The 26,128-nt window shown below is 35.7% G+C and overlaps 1 pseudogene; it reads right to left on the reverse strand.

Annotated features, from left to right (window-relative positions):
- Positions 1–866: 866 nt before the first annotated feature.
- The window catches only part of LOC130149811 (otogelin-like protein), a 35,773-nt pseudogene continuing 10,511 nt past the window's right edge, over positions 867–26,128 (reverse strand).

Here is a 26,128-nt window from a genome sequence, read left to right on the forward strand (position 1 = left end):
CTTTTGGAGTGGAATGTTATTTCATAGTGAAGAGTTCAATGCCTTTGTTAGTCACAAGCAATTATGCTGTGTACTTTTCTTTTGAAGCCAGATGTTTTTCCAGGTAGGAGGGCTCAGTCTTTCAGCCATAGGAACAGCTAATTTCACTGCATTTATGAGTAGAATAACATTCCTAGGGTCAACGTCTGCTTTTGAGAAGATAGCAGATTTTTTTGTTGCTTGTTGATAGCTGTAACCCACTTCTTAATACTTGATTTTGTATGCCATATGCCCAGCAGTAAACACAGGTCTTTTGTGCTTACCGGGCTTTGACTTATACAGTCATTTTTTTCTTATGGCTGTCCTGATTATCATTTTCTGGAAAATTCTTTCTTCGTTTTTACCTAATAAAATACAGAAAATGCATACTGAATCAACACATTTTTGTACTGTGTTTGCTACTAAAAAAGTGAAACTATTAAAATAATTTTTAATAATTATACTTTGTTTTTATTAATGTACACACTGAAACTATTACTTCCATAATTACATAATTTTTTAGTAAAAAAACAATCTCATAGATTAATGAATACTTCTGTGGAATAAATACTTCCTGTGGAGAATTACCAATTTTATAGCTGGCACATATGAGGTATCAAGTGGCCCATTAAACTATACAGTTTATAAACATTAAAATACATGAATTTAAATTACATTTAAATTTAATATGGCAAGACAAATATAAGCAATTAGACAAAAGATGTCTCAAGTAATTTTGAATATTATTAGAATTAATTCTGTTTTAATAGGAATATTGAATGTAAATAAGATTTTGATTCTGTATTTTAAAAAATTTTCAGAATTTAACATTTGAGAAGGTAAAGCTGTGAATGTGATTACAACCATGACCCTTTTGAATATTTAAAATTTAAACAGAACTATATAATTTCAGTATATTTTTTGAGAAAGATGTCATTCAAGGAAGCTTTGAAAAACAGAGATGCATATATTTCCTAAATATGGTGCAGTTTTTGCCACCAGAACTGAAGCATGTAGCACTGAGTTAGCATACGCATCTGGGATTGGGGAAATACTGCATTTTTAAGTACGTTCTGAGAAGTATTGATAGTTTTTTTTCTTTTATTTGAAAAATAAAGCTGTACAGTGCAAACCCATTTTTAACATAATAAAAATCATAATGTAATACACAAAACAATTATATGTACAATCTTTCATGCTGCACTCCATATCAGACTGTTATTACTATCTGTGTAACCGCAGTTATTTAGATGTCCTATTTCACTACCCATCAAAATAATCTATTAGTTTTGCTACACAACCATTCTGGACATACAGCATATAAAATAATAAGCACTATTAAGAATGAGTTTCTCCACCTTCAGCACATGCCTTCATAGTTGGGTGTACACAAAAAGAACAACTTTTCTGTTCACCAGAAGCTTATGAGCACTTTTATAAGAGAAATGAGCTCTGAGTAACCAAGTTATTCTGCAACCACAGCTCCAGTGAGTATTTAAAAATTAGGCTGGCCGCAGAGTACAGCTAGATTTTAAACTGCACATTGCAGGATCAAACAAGATTCTGTTACTGAGCTAGCAGATCACCGTACAATGGAAGCTCTTAGCTAGCCTGAAGCATCTTGGTTTTCCTTCCTCAGCAACACTTAATAAAAACAAGTCCTGTGATATTTCCATCAGAAAGCACTTGCCAGCATGAATATGTTTAGCCTATGCAATCTGTGTACTTGTACAAGTCACAGAGAGAGGTATATGGCATTTCAACATATAAGGTGCTGATGTCTAATGAAACTTCTGGTGCTATACTTTTCTCTCTCCCATTTTCAACTGTCGAGGTGATCTGCGTTCAGTACCAGGTATGCTTTTTTTATTCACTCCTTATTTGAGTAAGGAGTTTCTGTGATTTACCTATCCTTAAAAACAAAGAATTATGATCTTAATACAACAGTTCTGTAACATTCTGTAATTTCTGGTGTAAAGAGTGTTTATTAACGCAGGATTGTAATTGTATGTTTTTTCTCCCCCAACATTTTCATGACTTTGTAAAAGATGTTATTTGTTACAAAGAAATAAAATGTAAATCCGTATCTGCAGAGGTGAGACCAGGCAGTAATGCACACTCTTGCTCTATTCAAGACAAAAACAGTTCAGTCATTAAATTCAGAGACCTGGGATCAGATTTAGAATCCCTTGGTAACAGTATTCAGAACGATGATGTTTTTTAAAGTAACATATTGTATTACAACTATCCTGTACAGTAAGTTCATGTATTAAAACTAATTTCAGACATGAACCGAAGGAAGGACCATCAGTAGCATGTACCATAAGTGGATGAACCTAATCCTGACAGGTGCTGGAGCAGTGAACCCTAACCAGGCTTTAGAAAACCGCTGATTTGGGAAGCCAAGAGGGGATCAGCATCTCTCAGTATCAGGCCCAGCACCGTTAACTGCATGTTAACATTTAATGCTGATGACCACTATACACATATATCAAGCGGTGCTTACACTATTATTAAAAAAAAATACATTATAAAAAGTAATACCTGGTTCAGAATTGATACTATTAGTAGACACTACTGGACTAATTGCAGAGGGAATAGACCCAACCCAGAGCCTGGCAGAATCATTGGGAATATAAGTTTCTCATGAAATAAAAACATTTTTATATAAATGACATTTCATTAATTCTTACACTGCCAGCTGCAATTTTTCTTTTAGCAAAAGATTATGAGCTTTCCTGTTAGTCTTTCAAATTTAGAAACTGCAGCTGCTTCAAGTCTCACTAAAGATGGCCTAAGATTTGTTACTTTCCTGGTTAACACAAAACTACAATGATGCTTCCTTGTAAACCAAACTTTTGCAATCATTCTGTCTATGGCAAGGTAAGAATTAAATATGTGCACTCATGTTGCATGCATTGAATCAAGCTCTTTCAGAAAGATTATTTGTTCCCATTAAAACCCCAAGGTGTTGCAAGCTCTTTTTATAAGTACTTTTTAACAGCTTCACCACAAGGGCACATGCTTTTAGTTAAAAATAAAACAAAATGAAAATAGAAATAAAATAGCATATAATTCTCTGAATTATTTCTGGGTTTTTAGCAGCCACCTCAGCAAGTATTTCTGAAGTATAACGATGCCTTTCCTGAGGCCACAGAATATGGCCAAATTTAAAAATCTTCCTGGTCAACAGAAAACCAGTAGCCAATAGTTCTTTAGACTAATTTTCTAAATAAAGTCAGCCTAATTTGGGGAGGTGGGGTAGTTAAATATTTTTCAACATAGCTTATCTCATTAGAGAAGGAATATTGACTAGTAAGTAAGATTTTAGCACAATTCTGGTGTGTTACTTTTCTATGCTGGTTCTCATTTAAAAAATACTATGCTGTATTAAGACAGATTTTATTTTCTGTTTTGAATACAATAGAACAACAATACTTGTGGTTCACTTTCAAAGCTTTGCATAAGTTGGAAATTTGAGTATTGTTCCATATTTGGTAAATATTAAAATTTCCTCTTTTTTAAAATCACCATATTATTTACAATACATTGCACTTCTGAATTTTATTTAATAACTGTGCAATATATGGTTATAACTCTGTGACTTCCTATTCAATATTGTTCAGGTTTGTCTAAAAAAGTTCCAAAGACTAATTTGTTTATATATTTGGACTCTAATGTTGAACATGAAAAGGCCAAAAAAAGGGGAGGATTTTCTGTGGCGTTCAACAAGTGGCATTCTACACAATTAGTTTTACACAACAGTGTTTTATGTATGCATAATTATATATCTTGATAATAAAACCTTTCCCAGTCAAAACTGCAGATAAAATCAGTTTTTTCTCAAAAGGCTTTTAAAATTGCATAAATTTTGAAACCTTTATAATAATCTTGCATCACAGTTCTTCATATTTTACAGTTACATATTCAGAAAATGTGAATGTATTTTTTAGATATTAAAAAGTCAATTTTATATAAGGGTTGCTAACATCACTGTTACTATAACTTTTCCTCATTTGGGATTTTTTTTGAAAAAATTATTCCAGTAGTTCGGCCCTAGAAAATACATACTAGTATACTAGTGATACAAAATAAATTGGTAAGTTTGGAGATGTATTTCAAAACGTCATCGAATTCGGAATCAATTTCAGGGGGGAAAATCCTTATCTTTTATGGTGAAAATCATACAGGCAATATTTTAGAGTCAGATTAGCAATAAAGAGAATGTTTTCATTATTTTAATCAAGATAACTTTTCATCTTCCACGGGTCATGTTTGGAAAGATTTGGTTACACTCCAGAACAATAATGTTAAAAATCACCAAGTCAGCAGCCAAAATGAAGCAAGACCTTTTAATAGGAGTGGTTAGGTAACTATAAACATTTTATGTGATTTATGGTGGACTGCATGCTTTTCCCTTCTTTATGTCCCAGCAACTGAAGTTAAAAAACAAGCCTTCCAAAACCAAAACCAAACTAGCACATACTGCAGCCTTCTCACTTACAGGTCTTGCAGCAGCCATCATTATACATCTGCACAATTCCTCCATTCTAGGAAAATAAAAAAGAATATATCAAAAAAGACTGTGCCCAATGCAAAGATGAATTATATCTCAAGACATTTCAGGTTTTAAAGATGTCCAACTAATACAAAACAGTATCACTGAAATCAAGAGAATTACACAGTTATGTATCAGCTGAAGGTTTGGTTCACAAATTCTTTACAGCCTTTGACATTGACTTTTCACTGCTTATCTGATCTCATCTAGTCTCCTTTGAATAAACCACTTAGTTTCTATAAGCATCTTCTCATATCATCCACTACCATCTGTTTCCCCATGAGGATAGTTTAAAAAATTTGTATGTGTAACTTTGCTGATGATGTAAAAGGATTTACACTGATCATATGTCAAGAAGAAAATTAATACCTAATAAAGTAGGTCTTTACAACATTTAATATAGATATATATGTATACACACTTTTAAAAGTGCAGAATTTCAGAACCATTCTTTTTCTCAATTATAGTCTTTGGTTTTGATTTCTGCTAAATGTACTTGTTAGCTAGAAAGTAAAAATGTATGGATGTGAAGAAAATGGCCATTTAAAAGAGAGCGGCGTGGGGGGAGAGGCTGTTGGAATCTGTCAGAATGGATGCAAGCAAGAAACAGGCACCCACAATTTTAGTGCATAACCTAGAACTGTGTATCAAGCAGACAACTGAACATAAATAGCACTCTTACAATCCAGACAAAGACATTTTTAAGCTTCCATCTTCTCATGCTAGCATGCATTTTTTATCCCATTACAGAAAAAAATATGTAATAAGTTGTTCAATAACTTTTTAAATAAGCACTTAAACTCAGCACTTTAAATCCATATTCCTAAATTGGCTTGAGCTGCCTGTCAGAAGAGCTTTCTCTTTGGCTACTGATTCAAGTCTATGGTCGTCACCTCTGAAAAACAGGTCAGATCGATTCAGGAAGTTAATTTTAGGGCTCCATTCTTTAAAATTGTAATCATTATTACTTAGAAAAGATCCTAATAGGTAGTGACAAAAGAGTTCCAGGCAAGAAACTCTAGCATAACGTAAAAGTAGAAAAGGCATTAATTTCAGATAAAATGCTTTCTTCAGGATTGGAAGAAATAAGGACTTTTTTAAACAAGTGGAATGGATAAGTAGGACTTATGCTAAGGTCCTATAAATTATGCTAAATTTATAATCTGTAGTCAAGGCAGCAATGGTACTTAGCCTCTCTACATGTATATTTGCTCTATTATTACTTGTAGCTTATATTAAATATATGGTATACTGCAAGTGCAAGAATGATAAGAAATATTACAAAATTAGAGAAGTATTAAGTTAGAAATTAAATTGTAAACAAACATGTAATGTATGTAAAGCATCCACATTCTTCAAACCAGTTTATATAAGTATGCCAAATTTACATTTTTAGATATATGAAGTAGGTAGATAGTCTTTCAGGTGTGACAGTTATTTTATGGTATGTTATACAAAGTCTAGTTTAAGAGATAATAAAGTTTATATACACTCTGTCATCTTTCTAATCTTTGCACAACTTAGGGAATTCTTAATATAGCCCACTTTTATATGCAGCATTTCTGAATTGCTTCATCCAATTTATTTAGTGAATGTGTACTATGTACTTGGCAATTCCAAACAGAAATCAGACACAGTGGTTAGCACTTTATATAGTGGTAGTCAAGCATACTTCCAATTCCACAATATTTTAAAAGCAGTCATCATTAAGACCCAAAACTAACTTTCATACTTCTCACAGATATTTTGGCAGTCAAAAAGCAAACAGGAACACAGCAAACAAGACTGAATTGCTCGTTTACATGTTTTTACTTACCACTTCTTTAGTTTAAAGAAAGTGCATGAGGTATGCATGTGTTGTCAAGTGTAAGCCAATCTCCAGATCAGTTATTGTCACTTACCTCACCCAAAGTACCCAAAGTACAAACCTTGGTGCACTCCCTGTCATTAAAAGGGGGACAGACAACACTTGATCCCAGTATGATAGCCCCTGCAGCAGCCTTTGTGCACTTGTAGTTGGTGCAGTTGGAGCTCCAGGTGCTTCCTTCCTGAATATATAAAACAAAATCACTGTCAGGAAATATAGAACATTTCAGCTTTACCTCCAACCTTGAATGTCTGTAAAAGTGGTGCCCTCACACTATGGTACCTATTGGAGTGAAGAGTTTGTTGCAGGCTGCCCATAAGGGAGCAAAGGGAAAGACCGTCCTCTAATGACTGGTGGCTACTCCTCCCTGGAGCCATGGCTCTGTTCTCCAGCGTGCTGCTCAGCATGGGTGTCCTAGTGCAGAATGAAGAGGCTCTGTGCCAGAAAAAAAGTCTGATGGTTTCTTTTGCTCCAAAAGCAATGGGAGGTATGAACCAAGTTGTGGCCACATTTGAATTCCCTTGTATGTGGATGCTGGAACACATCATCGGGATCCTGAACCCCTGTACTTCAGTTTGTACACTTCCCTTCTGTTGAAACCAGGATGAGAAGAGTGGCCTTGGGAAGAGGGAGACACAGTAGTCCTGATGTAGAATCAGAAGCTCCCAATGCAACTAATGGACAGTGTATGAGTTGGAGTTACAATTTGAACCCTAACCTGCACTTGGAGCATATCCAGCCTTAAGTAAATGATGACATTTGCATATCTTTATGGAAAATAGTACAACCAATAAAATTAAATAAGGTGTTCACCCAGTGTGAAATGGCAGGTCTTTAAGTAAACACACTTTTTTCCTATCATATGAAGCAAGACTCACAGCATGAGTTAACACAGAAGTGACTGTCAGACACATGTTTATCATATCATTATAGTTATTTTCTATCTCTGTCTAGAGGCACTTACCTCATACACAATTAGTGTTCCATTCTTAGTATGAAAAGAACAGGACACATTTTGACAGTACCACAAGTATAGTGACTGGAGGAAGGAATATATATTTGATGCTGGAAAGAAAGGAAAGCAAAAAAAGGAGAAAAAAGAAAAGCATTTTATAAACATACAGTATATGAAAATTCGTTGTTTTCTGAAACTAAAAATACCAAGAGAAACAATATACAGATGGATGGATGGATATGATTATGTATGCTGCTAGAAATTGCCTCTGAAAATAAACCTGGAGACAGAAAATACATATCATTGTTAAGTTCTCAAGTTCTGGCTGAGCAAACAGGACTAGCAAAAGTTTTCGCTTTGACTTTTATCCTGATTGTGTAGTTGTGTTCACAAACTGCATCATTCCTGTATTTTAGGAATACTCACAGCTTCACATTGCTGGGAACAGTTCACCATTGTGAAATGCATAGCATTGTATCCTATGTTCTGATCTTTCTCTTGCAAACACTGCACAGTGTCACAAAGGTCTCCATCCAAGTACTGAATCACTGACTGTCCAGGATTCAGTACTGTGACCTCTTGGAAGATGCACACATCATCCTTCTCTAACACCAAAAGAAATAAATGTTACCAAAAGGGGAAAAAAATCCCCCAAGCAAATTAACAGAATCACTGTGAAGACAAAAGTAGGGCAAAGTCCTATGTTCTGCAAAAGTATTCTAACTTCTTCTAGACTTGATTGGTTTGTGGGTTTAATTACCAAACAAGGGGGGAGGAGGTAGAGTTCATCTTAAGAAACTGCTACAAAATGCAAAACTGCCTAAAATTGATGATGTTCCTGCTATGGAAGTAAAAAAATAATATGTTTTTCTTATTTTTAATATTCAACATTGAGCTAAGTACATTATATGATTTACGCTGCACATCACAAAATGTAGCCTTTCTGTCAATTAAACTAGTATGTCTACAATTACCTGTGGGACAGTAATATGCTCAAGCTGTACCGTAACTCTGTTCTGTGCTCCCAGAGGCAGTCTAGCCTGGGCTGCAGTCAGGATAGCAGCATACCTCAAGCACCCTCATGCACAGCACAGCTGAAGTCTAGCCTTCACAGAGTAGCTGAGTGATGGAAGGGAGCAGAGGTCTAATCTTAAGACTGGGCACCTACCCTCGTGCTGGCTGGACAGATCTTTTGCTGTCATGTGAATGTTGTCTTGGTTGTGGTTGATGGTGGACTAATAGCAGTCACACCACTCACATGCAGCTAAGGTTAACAGCCTGCTTCCTGCCTGCCTTGCACCAGAAGGGCCATGCCTGACTCTGAAAGCATGGGCAGTTTTACAACACTCCTGCACCCCTCCAGAACAGACACAAAATGGGTTAGAGGCAAAGCATCATATTGAGAAATGAGAGAGTAATTGCATAAGTAGATGGACACCCATAAAAACAAGATTAAAGGGTGTTTACATTTGAGAAGGTTATCGTGGTCATATTTCTACTTTCTCTGCATGTACGTTTTACTAAAAACTGAAACAAAACAACTAGGAATATGGAAAAGTTACTGCAAATGTAGTGAATGTATCCACAAACACTGGAAATACTACTATCTATTTTTTTAACTTCTCCCTGAATTAAAAAGATAAAAGAGTTTGCAGTCATGCACAATTAAATGAGTACTAAACAGACATTTTTTCTCTAAAAATGTAAAATATTACTTTAATCACTTCCACCCCTGCTTTCATAAAAGAGAAAAATTGCAATGTACTCAAGAAACAGTAGCATGTTCAGAGTTATTAAATGTATTTATCTCTTTAAAGAGGAGCAAAGTACTTAATTTCCTCTAGGAATGCATATGAATAGCAGAGTCCCTAAACAGCAATATTTCCTGAGATACAAAGTTATTGAAATAATAAACATATTAGCAAAAAAACTGTGTCCTATGAATTTTCTTCCAAAAGATAGGTGAAAGCTATTGAAATTTGCCACACCTGTTTAGACTTTACATTATGGAGTCCTCATATAAAGGGAAGAGAAGGACAAGCTACTGGCATTTGATAGGTAAAATATCCCTGTCACTGTGGTAATAACGGGAGTCTGAACATTCACTCGTAATTATTTTCCAGATTCCAGTCCCTATTATGAGAAAGTATGTGAGAAGCAAAATATTTATGACTTCTCATATTGGCTAAATTCAATAATATTAAATCATTTTAATCAAAACCATAAATGATTAACAAAATAACACATTTCTCCAGATGATATGTAAGATCATAAAGCTCATTCTTCATTACTTATTAAAAACAATTGGGAATTATTTACGTGGAAAACCTTCCAGCATATTGTTTTGAGTCAACATTGAACAGAATAGTATTACAGTTGGTTTTCTTCTTTTGACATCTTACAACACACAAAGTGAAATTTCCCCAAGAATAGCTGACAACACTGTGCAGACACCTGATGGAGTTACACGCTTGAGCTGGGACTGGGAGGTAGTCCCAGCCTGTCCCAATTCAGCCTCATCACCCTTTACAACTGATTGAAACAAGGAATGGAAAGGGAGAGGGTAAGGGAGTTGAACACCATTAGTAAATATCTCTAAAGGACAGTGCTTACCAATCTACAGGTCAGCACAGTAGTGTTTTCACAGCTACGTTCTGAGAACAAGAAAACTGTGTTAGTTTTTATTTATTAACTTTTTTAATAAATAAAAATAATAAATAAATAATAATTTATTTATTAACTGATATTATCAATTAGCTTTTGTTAACAGCAGTGGCTAAGGAATAAAACAATATTTACCACAGTGCCATTCTGGACAACAGTGCCCAGGTATTTTTTTCTCCACAAGTGTCATGTCATCTGTGCAATTCATAGGAGGCTCAGAACAAAGATCTTCATCACAAACTAAGTGGGGGGAAAAGACATGTAAGAATTTAATCAAATTTCCTTTGAATTTTCCAGCTTATATTTCTCTTGATAAACTACTTCTAAAATAATGACATTTTAAATAATTTTAATTGTGTTAATTGCCTTAAAGCACATTTAGATTTTCAAAAAACATCACACAGGAATCATTTAATATTGTTTCGACTTCAGAGTCACTCAAGCTGATAGCCGGTATTAAAGACTAATAAAATCACAGCTTTTGGAGAACATGTTTTTTTTTCTCCCAGCTAAAATTTGCTGTAAAGCACATTTCTATACAACAGAGAGCAACTGTCCTCCTGGAATGATTCTAATAAGAAGATACCTGCCTGCCTTATTGGAGGTGGCTTACTGGGACTCTGAAAGAAGACCACATATGAAGATCTAACTTTCTACCTGCCAAAATGTGGCAAAACCAGTGCCAAACACCTTTGCAGAAACTTTCACCTAAGTGCAAGTACTAGGAAAAAGAAAGGAACAAAATAGGGAACCACCTGAAGCAAAAACTGCTAAGATCCAAACTTACTGGAAGACAATTCAATTCATTAAAATTACCCAAAGACTGCAACAGGACAAGAGTTAATCTAAATTAAGCAGTTACACTTGTAGACATTACTTAAGAACATAAAGCACAATTTCTGTGCTTCACGAAGCTACCAAAGAGACTACATTACACTGCCAATATTTTTCTTCTGGCTGCTCATTGTTCAAATGGCAGTCAGCCTCGCAGTATTTGAAACCCTTGCCCTACTCCTTCCCTTAAAAGCTAAAAGTGCAAAGAAAATGCCTAAACACTAATGAATGGTACAACAGAGGAACAACAACATAGAAGCTATTTTATTACAGGTGTTTTATTATATGAAAAATTATATATTTATACTCCCAAGGATGGGATTCGGTTCCACATTAATGTATTGGTGTTGAGATCACCCTGAAAGTAGCTATATGCTGTCTGATGTACTAAATAACTTCTCCAGACTTCATTTGACTGGGTTGGTTACAACACCACTGAGTACATGAAGAACTTTGAACCTATCTCAAATGCAGACACCCTCTTTTTGATCTCTTAATCTCTGTCTAAAGCTCACCCCAAATGTTGAATCAAACCATTCTCCACACACACAGCCTGTCATTTTTACCAAATTTGCTAAGATACTGAACTGACAACAATTACACTTACTGCAGTAGTAATGAGGACAACAGTAATGTATGGTATTAAGGTCCACAGTGAGAATTTCCCCTTCATTACACAAGGGAACAGGCTTAATACAGGATTCACAAACTAAATTAAAAAAAACCCCAGACATTTACAAAGTTTTACATACTAAAAAGTTAGCATGTGAATTCTTTTTAACAGATTATATAACAAATCATATTATGTTTGGTACCTGGGTAACAGTAACAGCTTTTATGGACTGACATTCAAATACAAAACCATAACAAAGATCAAGTATGATGTTCAAAGTTATGCTGGAAATAAAAGATCCCAAACCCCAAGAATAATTCATGCTAAAGTCAGCCTGACCTGTGTGAAGTCCCACTGACCTATCCAAAAATTCCTGGTAAGTTATTAGTTCTGGAACTACAGACTTTGTAAATACTGACTTTGTAAAATACTGTAAATACTGTAAATAAAGACTGGAACTATAGTATTTGTAAATACTCAACTATTCCTTAGTTATCCATGAAGATATCAGAGGCTTCTTACCACAGAGATAAGAGAAACAACAGGGATCTTCCTGTTTTGCTTCAACAATAAATTGATCTTCTCTGCAGTCCAGCTGGGAAGCCTTGAAACAAACTGAAGGATCACATTCTATAGGATATGAAATAAACACTATTTTAAAAAGAGTCACAGAAACAATACTAAAAAGATAAAGAAAATAAGTTCTACATCTACTCAGTAAAACTAAATACCACAAATAGACTGTAAATCAAAAGTGACACAGAACACAAACACAAAAATGTATTGGAAATTGTGGCCTGGTGCTATTTACAATGTCCCATTCTGTTAACAAAACAACTTGTAAGGCAAATTTTCTTACAATACATAGTACAAGTGTGGAAATTGTCCCAGTAACTGTATTTTTGTATTTCCCTTACCACATCAGTACTGTGGACAGCAGGACAGGGGGTGGTAGCCTATGACTAATTTTTCATTGAGTTTGCATGTTGGAATAATGGCATCACACAATGACATGTTGAATTCTGTGGGATAAAAACCAATCAAATTTAACATATTTGAAAGATGCAAGTGCAAGTCATATAGCTCAAGATATTTATACCATCTGTTATAGAGCACCATAAACTAAGAGCAGCCCTAGTCAGCTTAAAGTGTACTCCATACCATCATGTAGATCTCCAAGCTCAGCCCAGGGCTGGTGTAGCTCTATTCATGTGGCACTGTGCAAGTACAGTTATATCCCTCATCGAGTAGGTATTTACTTGCTCTGCTTCCTACACATGAAGCCAGCTAAGATGACCCGGTGAAAATATTCCCTAAACAAATTGACAGGACAGTGTTTGTTACAGGTAGCTTAGCTAATGAGCAAAAGCAGTCTATCAGCTGGACCCTTTGTTGTTGTTTTCCTTGAAGATGTTATGAAGAAGTAGGTGTCTTTTGCTCAACATTTTCAGAGAAATAAATTTATTCCTTTTTCTAACAACCATGGCTAGACAGAATATTAGTATTCAGTGATCAGCTTACAGAATAATGCTTCTGGGAAACAGCAGTAGGTCAGAGGATACTGCTCTTGACACCAAAGCACTAATAAGAAAAGTGAACAGGCTCTGATGACTGCCCCAATTACCAAGGTACTTCTATCATCACGTATTTATCAATTTCTTTTGAAATTCCACCCAAGAGCTTAAAAACTCATTTTTAACAGAAGATTTGTTTGACTTAGAAAATTATTTCAGTGAGTCACTTCTTACAAAGAAGCCTACTTTGGTGGCTCAACCACCCACAAGTACCTAAAAATCACTTCTGAAAAATGTTACCTTGAACCCTGTCTAAAGATTGTCATCTGTCAGAGAAGTTACTGAAAACAAGTGTGGTACGTACCACAAATTTCCTTTGGGCAGCAAGCGCTCTCTTCACTGACATGGACAATAACTTCCCCTTCTCTTTCACAGAGTGGGGATGGATCCTCGTTGCATTCATGTTCTACAGCAACAATGCTTCCATTTCCTAAACAGTTGTACATGCAACAGCTTCTCATGGACCCATTCCAGATCTCCCCAGCAGAGAGGGGTTGTCCTTTGTTATCTGTACATGCTGAGAGAAAAATCATTACATCCCTTCAACAAGTAGAGTGCAGGTTTCCTGCAAGCAACTATGAATTGCATAAAATTATCGCATAAGACTGCTGTGCAGCATTATGATCAAGGAATCCAAGAAAAGATGATGACCTTATAAACTCCAAATGAACAAATGCTTTGCTATGAGTGAAAATAAATGAGTACAAGGGAAAGAACCTGCCCATGCTGTTCCTTCCTGAGTACTCCAGGAAAGAAAGCCTGAGAGCTATGAAAGAATTACTATAATTTTTCCCTAACAGGAGTACATCAGCACTGGGTCTTGAATCCAAGTGAACTGAAAGCACAAACTGTGATAGCTTGAGATAAACTAGACTCTGCTGAAGAGAGCTGTACAAGATTCACACTTACTGAGGGCTGATACAGAACTTCAACATCACTTACACTGAGCTGCAGTTAATATTAGCACATCTGCAAACCACACTGTCCTGCTGCACTTACTACATTTTTCTTCTGGTATACAGCGGTCAGAGTCTGTTTTATGGAGAATAGTGCCATTTTTACACACACAGTCTTCCCTTAGATAGAAACAGGGAGAATCTTCGTTAAACCATTTATTCAAGCACATCTTAGCTTCACAGGGTTGCACACAAGGCTGGTATTCCTTGCCCTCAGGACAGCTCAGTGCTGCAAGTCATAAAAATAGGACATTGAGTATTGCTGTTATTCTTTCAGCATTTCATTGGATAAACAGTGAGTGTATCACAGAAAGCATGCATTTATATTTTTAACAGTACTTTAGGTAAGTAACTCATTCAGTCAAGATTAAAACTGATTCATGGAACTTTGACTAAAACAATACATCTTAGGATCTTGTTCCCTGATTTACTAATGATGTGATAGAACAAGGTGGTACTTAAAATAACAATAGAAAGAAATATATTTTTAACTCATCGCTAAATACTGCAGCAGTATAATGCCACATTGGGGTATAAAACATAGCTATTTGCTTAAAACAGTAATCAGATGTCCTCCATTTAATGCAGATGTTGTACTTGTTGCATAAAGCCACATATGCAGAAACAGCATCACACTCATAATTCCAAAAAAAAATACTGTTGATCCACATCTTCTCACAAGACTCCTGTGGTGACACCTAGGAACGTACTGTAATTGAGAATTAACAGTAAAAGAGTTTTCTATAATTAAAATAAATAATTAATTACAAGAAATAATACAGCTGCAAGGGAAAAAATCACAAGCAGTGTCTAAAGTAAAAAATACCATTTTGTTCAGAATACGCATTCTGCAAAATTAAACTGCCAGAATTTTGTATGCTCATTAGTAGGCACAGAACACTGTCCTAATGAAACTGTCACAGTACTTGCAAGAACTTTTACATTATAGCTCTGTCAGCTAAAAGTCAACGATCTCAGCTAAACATTGCTTCTATACCCTCCATAAATTCCTGCTGTGAACAAATTATTACCAAGTTTTCTGTTTCTGTGTCTATAGGACCCGATAGCCTACATTACTGGGTCTAAATGCAGTTGATGCAACCTATCTATTTCTGCTTTTGTTTGCATAAGCTTGTAACAAGGTGGAAAAGTCAGATTTTGTTTCATTCTGCCTGTTCACTACTGTGCTGCAGCCCAGCTGTCCCTGTGATTTCAGCAAATCTTCAAGCTGTCACTCATTTCTGCCATGAAGTTCATTAGACAGATGACTGTTATTATCCTTGTACAGTTGCTTCATGCCTGTGAAGCGCATAATACACTCCATCTACTCTGGCTCTGCCACCATCATGTATATGAAGGAAAACAAATTTCATAATGGATTAACCAGATTCTTGGCAATTTTGATGGTATGCCAGGTTTTGCTAAAAAACAGGAAAAGATGCAATTGCACTGTATCTGAGGCTGAGTCCTCCTGGGAATATATATGAAGAGGAATTCTGACTATTCAGATTCTTTTAATTATTTTTAAATGAGATATGTTAAAACAATTATGAAAAGCATCCTGCTACCCACTGGTGCTACTCTCTCCCCCTTCTTGATTCCAAACCCTTTACCACTGCTCCCTCCCATTAACTTTCTGTGGCAAATATCTATTAATCTTTTTTTTTAAAAAAAAAAAATCCTCTTTAACCCCTTCCTTTTAGAAGAACTCCCTCCATTTTTTTTCTACCTGGGGAGAGTGAGGAGAGGTCTTGGGAGTTTGAAGGAAGGGGCTCAGCTGCCTGCAGTACCTTTAACAGCATTTGTCTGTCATGAAAACCAGAGAGTAACACAACACAAACCAAGGTGTCTGGACACATCTATCTCTGAGAAAGAAAGGGCCGCTTGAGCAATTAATCCTGATTTTTAATTTAGTGGGAAAAGTAAGTCAGACCTCAAGAGATCTGGGGCTTTCTCATTTCCCATTCTAGGAAGCAGCTGGGCTACACTACCCACCTCTAGGGGTAGTTTGCGTGCTACAGCTATATCCCCATTAGAAAGTATGGTGTCCATAAACGGACTATAATGATTTCTGTGAGAAATGCTACCAAATTGTTAACATAATAGTGACTACATAACATCTGTTTCACTGGAAATTTCTTTAGTCCAATCAGTCTCAGACTGTATGCGTTGCTGTTGTAGGCAGCAGAAGCATGAGGCTTTCCATTCTAGTGACCAATGTCAAGCATAAAAATAATTTTTGGAATGTGTTGGTGTTGAGATGATGAATTGGTGTCTCTCCTTTGAGCTTTGCCTGCTGCATAATTTAAGAAGCAGCGCAATAGCACAGGGATCCGTACAGATGTGTTTTTACAATGGACAACATGTCAAAAGTATTAGAAGCCAACATGACAGACGTATTACACAACCCATCCAGCTGTAAACTCATGAAAATAAGAAAACATTACAAATGTACACATATATCTCACTCTTTTCTTAACTATGCACCTTTTATTTAATTTGCAATTGGAATTTCTCTGATCTTTGTACTCACTTTCTTGTGACAAGGGATGAAAATGCTTCTGTTTAACAGTTCCATACAGTATATGCAGTTATCTTCAGTACAGTTTCTTACTGGCCTCCTGGTTGTTACATCAAGTGATTTCTCAATTTCCCAACTCCTAATGAAGAGTTCAATTTCCTCCATATTTGTAATTATTGTCTTGATTTGCATTTTCAGGTCATCAGTAGGGTCTCCATTACACACCCCTGGAAACAGAGCATCATATTCAAAGCACAAACAAACATTCCACATTACTTCCTTTGGGAAAGAAAAGTGCACTTGATAAGGTAAGCTCAATCAGGCTCACCTGTGAGAATTAGTCAACTGAATTTATAAATGGAGCTCTATGTCCACTGCAGTTCCAGCTTTCTACTTGTGATTTTAGTTGTTGGCTCAATGGCTTAGCAAAACAAGCAGAACTAGGTCTAGAACTTTCCTTCTGTTCAAACAGAATACGGCAATTTATTTTAAACACTTTGTTTATATGCGTATATAAACCATATCTGAACTGTTTTGTTTGCTTTTAAAAGTAGAAGCGGTTTAAAAGATTATAAAAAGTTCATTTTCCTGTTCAATATAAGGTAGATTCTGTAAAATTACAATGCACCAGAAAATGAACATTTATGATAGAATAAAGTAACTCTAAAATGCCTGCTTACACATTTCTATGCAATTTATACTGGTAGAGTAATAAAAAGGCTACCAGGGAAGCCTAAAACATGCTAAATTTACTATCATTGTAATTTAAGTCTGGGACACTGCAGCACAGTTTTGGACACTAGATCCAACCTTAAGAGAACTGAATTTAGATTCACTATGCTCAGGGGATTTGGACCCTTCCCAAGAAACACCTTTTACCAGGATTTGCATAGCAATAAGCTGTCACTGCCATTTTCTCCCATAATCACTGAAATATACTGTCACTATCTGAACTTCTTCAGCAACCAGTTTTCCATTGAAAATTTTCCCCTTTACTTGACTTCAACAATATCCTTAAACACAGGCAGAGATCAGTAATTTTTTTAAAAGTTAATTAGATACAATGATCATTACTTGCTCTGCAAACTTTATTAGCAAGCAGTGCTTTGAAACAGAATTATTGATTCATTATATTAATTACTAGAATTTCAGAAGCCCACCTCAAATAGGATTGTCAGTGTAGCTAATGGGGCTTACAAGGAGAGCTATGAGGACAGCAGTTCACAGACAAAAAAGGGAGGTGTAAATTTTAAATGGAATACTATTAAATAAGAAAAAAATTTCCACCACAGCCTCACCACAAAGGTCTTCTGTCTTCATTAATGTGTTAGAGTAATCCATACTGTATATCTATGATGTCTGTAATGTGAGCCCACTTGATGCTAATTCCAGCTGGGGTATTAATGACATACATTGCACCAGTATCCTGAATACCGAGTCCTTCTTTTGAAAATGGTAATGACTGAATTACATAGTCCACTACTATCTAAAATAAACCAAATACATTTTAGGGATAAAAACAGGTTCCAAAGACGTATTTTATACATCTTTACATTTTATGGCAAAATATATTTTTTACAACCTCCACCACATATAATAACAGTCACAGTGCTTAAAGCACAGAGCTTTCCATCAGTGATATTTCCTATAACTGTAAAATAATTAGGCACAAGATAAAACAATGATACAGAAAGGCCTGTAATTAATGAAACAATAAATCTTATTTATCACATATTGTATGATAAAACAAAATAAAAACCCCACCCTCCCAATTATTCAAAATTATCTGTTCTAACCCGTTATTGACTAGCAGGAAAGGCACCCTAAGGATTTATCATGTCTTGGAACATTTCTGTTTGGTTCTAGGGTTTTTGAAAATATGGTCTCAACTATAAATGCTTTTGCAGCTTCTTTAAAATCTCAAAAGAACTTTGAAGAATCCTCTTGGCTAAATGACATAGAAGTGAAGCATGGTATCAGAAGTGTATATTTTTTTGCTTCTAGCATACCATGAATTACTGGGAACCTGAACTGCAAAAGTAATCCTAATCCTGTAGTACATCCATTATAAATCTAGTCTATTGCATTCTACAACAGAATAGCTCTCCAGCTATCTTTTAAGTGGGCACATGCTATATAGTGGTGATATATACTTACTTTGCTTGCTAAACGATTGGTAAGTACTTTATATGTGCATGTTGTTACATTTAATTTCTTAAAACAGAGTCCTGAAGTGCTTGCAGGGGGAACCTTGAAAGAAAAGTGACCAACAAGTTTAGTTACTATTGTTTTTCTAATACTGCACCAGTGCTATAAGGATTTTTTCCAATATGTGCAATATTAATGTATTTTATAATTAGTAAAAGAAAAAAGTACTCACTAGATTTCTTATTGAATTTGCACTCTGGAAAACATGAAAAATAGATTAGAAGTGCAATGATAACTAGGGGCATTCTTATTTAGCAAAAATAAGTTGCCTGTTTTCTTTGTGTTTGAAGTTCTTCTACAATCAGCTTCATAATTAAACTAATATAGCATATTTGTTATAAATAATAAAAAATACACATTTCCCTGCTAATGTAGTGCAACTTTCTATGAACTCTTTCTGGAAACTTGATTTACTTGTTAAAGATTTAAATCAAAGGGGGTAATGTGGAAAATAACACAGAAAAGATAACACAATGTCCTGAACAAGTTGAATTAAAAATACATAGAAATACAATGGTCATGCCAATAAAATCCCCTGCCTTAACTTTGATATCACTGCTATTTTACCAAGGCATCTTTCTGCACAAGATTGCAGCTCATATATACCATACCTCAGCTGGCTTTTAACTAAACAGCTTTACCATTGAGAGCAACTCATTACCGGCATTGGAAGATTCAGCATATGCCACAAAGCCCTTCCAAAAACTTTTTTAAAGAACTACAGGTACAGACTTCTAAATGTGAGCTGCGTTCACACCTTTAGACTGCAACCAAGAAACAGTGAAGAGAGCAATTTAAAAGAAAACCTCTAAAACAGTGTAAGACTCAGGACTTAAAAATCAAGTGTGCAGTTGCCCAGCGAGAGTAGATAGAAGATCAAATAGGGGTGGGAAGGAAAAAGCCCAATGAAGATCCTCATCAGGAACTTTACCCGCAAACCAGAGATGGAAATACAATCCAATTGTTCAAGGGCTACATAAATTAGAACTATGGACAATGTAAAGGAAATGTATGTACAGATTCTAAGGATGAGACTAAACTGGCAGTCTAAAAATAAAGTGGCTGGATCCCCACTGTAGGCAATACAGAGAGTTAGACAACTACAAAGAACAACTTGTCACACTAATCCCGAACTCATTAGTACCTTCCTAAAATGACTACAAAATACTTTTGTGACTATTCAAAATATTTTAGTATTTTAACCATATTTTAAAGTACAAATTCAAGTCCTCGAGAAGATTTGTGGGTGGAGAGCCTGAAAGAAGACATACAGATTCAGAAGTTGTGTCACCCTTGACAATTTAAAAGGAACCTGCATTTTAATTTCCTTATAACATAATATAACAATTACTATTTAAACTGAGATATTTTTTTTTATCTACGCAGCATGATTAATCATGGTCCTTGAAAATTAAGTAACTTGACATTTTTCAATGGGTATGGCTTCTACTGGAAAGTTCTAAGTGACATTTTTGCAGAATTTCATACCTATAACACAAAAATATTAAGAAACTTAAAATTATTGTGGAAATGCAAGAATCTTACCTGATTAGCAGGACATTTTTCAACACGAGCAACAATAATTTATGCTGGTAACTTAACTAAAATGTAGGAAGCCATATTACAGAGGGCTATGTTGTTTCCATCAAATGTAATAACACTCAGTTCAGACAGTACAGAACATTAACCTAAAAAAGAGCTGTCATTTAATGAGGTTACCACAGAACTGAATACTGGGCATTAATAAAAACTTGCATTTTTAGCAATATTTGCTTTTATACATACATTCATTTATACATTGATGACCCTGTTCTGCAGACAGCTTACTGAGCTGTAAGCAGAAGCAAGTATCTTACGTTACTCAGTGGAAATACTTTTAACCTACTGCTATGTGCCCAGCATAGGGGGGAAAGCTTAAATTGTTGAAAATTTTCACTAAGTCAGTGTTTTACAGGCAAGTTCAATGAATCTGTACATTGTGAGATAAAATATATGCATTGAAATAGGCATATTTTTGAGATACTGGTAACGAGAGACCAATCTGTCTTATCTTGAGGCAAATATTTTAAAGTGAGATATATTGGTGTCAATAATGATACAAAGTTTTTAAGCTGACTGCTCTTTGGCCCTTTTGTTCCCTTTGCAGACAGTCACCTGCTGATTCCAGCAGTTTCCAAGTATGAGTAAAAACTGTAGTTAGATCTAACTGAAATTTGGGGCTTCTGTCTTTCAGAAAATGCCAGTATTTAATTTTTTCTTCACAAAATGTTGAAATCTCAACATTTCAACAATAGAAATTCTGAAAAGTCTCAGCTGGAAAATGTTGATGTTCATGTTGCAGATTTCATTTCAATGTTTTTATTAAAAATAAATTATTTTTACTCTCTTGAATGTTAATTCAAAGATACCAAAGTGTTCAGTATATTTCATTCTGTTTTGTTGATAAACAGCTCTTTTAAATTCTTTCCAGTATTCAACCTCATAGTCCCACTGTAATAAACCCTTAATTTGTTACTCGAAATTTACAGATCAAGGCTCTAGGTTGTATTTAAAAATAAAAGAGTGACTTACAGGGACATTCCCATTCTGGAAACAGCTACCAGTGTTAACTTGAACTGGCATTCCTCAAAATCCACAGTCTGACTTCTGGCACATCTTTAGGGCAGTTCCTTGAAAGGTTGTATAGCATCCAACCCATATTAACACACACATATTGGCTACATTTGTTGACAGGTTCAAGGTATCTTGGCTATCATATATGGAAAAAACAACCAGAATCAACTTTACATTTATTGCCCTTATGAAGTCCAAGCGCTTACATGTTCATCACCCTGCTCTGAGACAGAATCACCAAATCTATGTGACCTCTCATCAGTTATTTTGGAATCAATTGCTTGCATGTGGTTGTAACAGGTGGCAGTGACATCCATTCACCCACAACCTTCCTGTTCCATCTAGCTTTGGCGGAATACCCTATGTACAGCATTACGCATTGAGGCTACATGTTATATTCAGTAATAATCTGAAGCATTTTAAGAAATACAGAATCATCCATCATTTTAAACACAATGACACAGAAACAAATGGAAAAAAAGGAAGATGGGGTGAGATTATGCAGAAATCCAAAAATTCCATGGACTATGGTTTTTTCTACACCTCAAATATCTTTCGCTATCTAGAATCAGCACATAGCGTTAAAAGGTGTTTTTTTGGCAAAGCAATACATCCAGGTTGCAAAATGTACCAGGGCAGTATAAGAGCAGTGATACAGAAATCCTCTAAGAATAACTGAGTATTTTAAAATATACAAAGAAACAAAAGTAGTAGATATTTAAAATATCCGGTATTACACACATACCATAACAGAATGTATGGAAAACAATATGTATTTTAACACATAGGGGCAGGTAAAACTGATCATACCACACATTCAGAAGATGTAGACATCAGTGCATGCATCATTGTATCAAAGGAAGCCTTGTCAGCTACAGCTGTAGTTCTTTCTGTGCTTACCAGAGAAGTTTGTGTTTCCACAGACTCTGAAGAGGAAGGCAGAACCATTCCACCACTAGAATGAGATAAATCTGTTATAGTTCTGGTCTGCAGTTCTGTGGGCTCTGATAAACTGAAATAAGGTTTAATGGTTTTCTGTGTTGCGATTTTGGACCAATCTGATGCTGTTACATCCGGGACTCCAGAAAGAGATTTTTTACCGAGGTGGTATTTCTTGAAAAAGCCACAGTCTGAACTGCAGTTACTGTCAAATAAGGCAAGGAAGACTTCTCAGTTATGGTTGACTTTGTCTTGGTATCATTTCTCTCCTCATGTGAAGTCTGACCACTTCCAAAATTATCCACAGTTCTTTCAAATGAGGTTGCATATTTAACTTCTGAAGCTGTAAATGAGGTACTCTTCATCTGTGACAATGGACTTGTAGTACAAATTGTTTTCATGATCATAATTTTGGGAGTTTCTTTGGCATTCTGTGAAGCTTGAGTCACTGCAGATGTAAATAAAGATTTGTGTGACACATGCACAGGTGTTCCTATGGTGGTAGGAACTGAAGCCATATAAAACTCCAAATCGGCAACAAAAGAATCAGTAGTTTTTGTAGTAATCCTAGAGGCCGTAGTAGTGCCAGAAGCAACTAGTAAACTGGCTGGAGAGTAGGTGGTGTTTTCGCAAAATATAAGATGATTTTAAGGATGTAGTGTTCACTGTTGTGTTCGTGATCAATGTTGTAGTGGATTCAGTGATGATTCCAGCTGATATGGCTGATATCGTTCCATCTTCTTCTGAAGAACTTACCGAAGAACTCTGTTTTCCTAGAGAAACAGTAGAGATATGAGTGGTCTTAGGAGGAGGTGGGGACATAGAGACCCCACTGCACTGGCTTTCTAAAGTGGCTTCAGGAGCTGTAGGCATTAGTAAAGAGGGCATTACAGTAGATATCTTTAGCGCTGCTGAAAGGCTCGTAGAAGGGTTTAAAGTGAATGTAGGAAAATGTATAGAAGAAGTTGGAAAGTCTGTAACTGGACTTTTTGAAGTTCCTTGTGTATCTAGAGATGAAACTGATGTTTGGGTAGCAGTTATATTTTGTGTTAATGATGGTATCCTACTGACTATGGGAATCAATGAAGAACTTGTAATATACGATGTCACGTAAGATGGTACTGATGTTGATAATGCGATTGTAAATAAAGATGACAACTTTGTAAGAGAAGGATCTTTGGGAATGAAAATGCCTGAACTTTGTGCCACAGAGTCAGTTTTCAATTCCGCGTGTGAACTGCCTGGGTACTCTAATTTCTGAAGTGGTTATTAATGTGGCATTTAGAGGTAATGCCAGTGTCCTAAGGGGGAAGACTGTAGCCATAATGGATTTCATTGGCTTTTTAGAAATAGTTGACATTGAAACAAAATCAGTGTGCATTATGTATTTATTTCTGTCGAAGCTTTCCTTGATACAGACATATCAGAGAGTGCTGGATTGACTAGAAGAGTGGAAGCAGCAGAAAGTATTTTTTTTGGAGGCAACAGTGACATCTGCCATAGCTTTGGGCTTCAGGGAGGTAGTCAGAGAATGCACTGGTATAGATATGCACTGTATGTTACAGAAGGACTCAAAGAAGTGTTTATAGGGATTTGGGAAGCAGCTTGAGGTGAAAATACACTCCTTATGGCAGAGCGGCAGAAACACTGCCTTTTACTAATGGAGATGTCTGCTTGGGAACAGTCACTGGAATTTCTACTGAAGATAAAAATGGCTTTGGAGAAAAACTAGCTAAAGAACTTGCATTTAATGATATCAGAGAAGTTTTAGACAAGAGTTTGGCTGTTTCAAAATATGAAACTGTGATTAATTGAGGAAACCTTGTCTCCAAGCTTGCAAATCTAGTAGTCATAGGAATATGAGGAGCAGTTGAAGTCAGTGCAGGAAAGGGTGCTGGGCGAACTGCAGTTTGATCAACACCAGACCTAGTTCTAACAGACAAACTAGATATAGGAGAAGTAGATGTGCTTAGTGTCAACTGCGAACCTAAGAGAAATACAAGTCTTGTGACAGTTGCTCTGCCAGCCAGCAAAGCAGGCAAAGACACTTCAGAGGATACTGCTGCTCCCTTAGAATGACTTACTGAAGGACTCCTACTCTTCCCAATCCCTGAGGGCAGCTCAGAAGTAACAAAAGATCACTTGGAGATTAAAGTCGTTAATGCTGAGTTAGGGGGAACAGTTCCTGAGTGGTTAACGTTTCGAGTGGAAATGGATCTGCCACTAGGGATGTGGGTGTTAGTAATGCAGAACGTGTTGGAATAGGACTTGCACAAAGCAGGGTTGTTGGAGTTGCTGTTGTAATGGGTAAAGTTACAGATGCGGTAGAACTGACAGTATGTGATGTGACTGCTGGTACTTGAAGAGCAGTTGGAAAATCTGTTGAAGAGATGAGTTTGGAAAGGACAGTAGGGCTGGCTGTGCTGTGAAGTACATCAGAAGGCTCCACTGTACTTGGTAATGAAAATGTTGAATAGGCGGCAGCATTAGATGCTTCCAATGACTAAAAGTCTGTAATGGCCTCTGCCCTTATATTCATTCCCCTTAAAGTTGTGTTTGCCTTCACAGTTACTTTGTCTGTCACACTGGTATGAGTTGACTGAGTCCCTGAAGTAACAAATAAAGGAGGTGTCTGAGGAAATCTCTCCGTAGTAGCACCCGTGTGAGAAATTAACAATGAAGGTTTTGTTCCAACTGCTGATTCTGTAGGTGTCACAGGTATGCCTGAAAGGAAAAATGCATGTTTCACTGTCTTTTATGGATTATTGGTAAAGCAAAATAGCAACATCTATCTCTGCTCAAAAGCCACTGAAATATTAGCAAATCAGAGCATCATTTTGCTGAGAAGATAACTTGCCAATGGTTCTAGGTTCACCTGAGGACTTTGAGGAACTCAACTGACTCAAGAAGTTTTCTAATTTTCTTTGTAAATGCAGTAGCTGATTTTTTATTATCAGTGAAGCCTTTGATTTTGCAAAGCAGTTTTGAAAAAACATGGGTATTCCATGGAAAATTTAGTAAATCCAAAACAGTAAAATATTTGGAATAAATATATTTTTGGAAGGTAGTATACTATATGAGATAACTCTGTACTAGCAAATATCAAGCATAATGAATTTAATTCAAAACTTGTAAAGTAAAATAAGAGACAGAATTAAAATTTAATTGCTATGTTAAGAATATTATATCGCCAAAATAAGCAAATTATATGCTAACTTCACTCATCGAAAACTACCAAATAGATGCCCTGAATTTGTTAGTGGTAGCTTATCAACTGAAAAGTCTGAACTTCTCACCACAAAAGTATTTCTTCCATTTGGGATCTTTTTCTCATATACATATGATATGCTAGCAGTATATAGTTAAATATAGTTGTGGTGAGTATAACACTATCACAAAAGGTTATGTTTAACACACTATTAGACAAATTAAAGAATTCAACTTTAGAAATGGCTTGATTGGATGTAGGAGATGTATTTTGGATGACTGGAAATCGAGTCTATGTCCTACAGAGACATTCTTCAAAAGAAGGAAGTTCTGGTAAAACATTTAATAAAAAAACATCAATGTACATTTGATTAAAATATTTCCTGAGATCTCTAGAGTGATTTCTAGGATTAGACCAATATAATAAAATATACTTACAGTCTCCTGGATAAACACATTTAAGCGCGACCTCATCAAGGATCATGTTTTTGGGACAGTATGGCAAGCATCCATCAAGCCTTTAAAATATTGTATAGTTAGTTCTAAAACCATGGTAGAAATAATCTTAAATTATTTTACTCTGGAAAAATGAAACATTTGA

The sequence above is a fragment of the Falco biarmicus genome, chromosome 5 (genome assembly GCF_023638135.1).
Source record: "Falco biarmicus isolate bFalBia1 chromosome 5, bFalBia1.pri, whole genome shotgun sequence".
Taxonomy (NCBI): domain Eukaryota; kingdom Metazoa; phylum Chordata; class Aves; order Falconiformes; family Falconidae; genus Falco; species Falco biarmicus.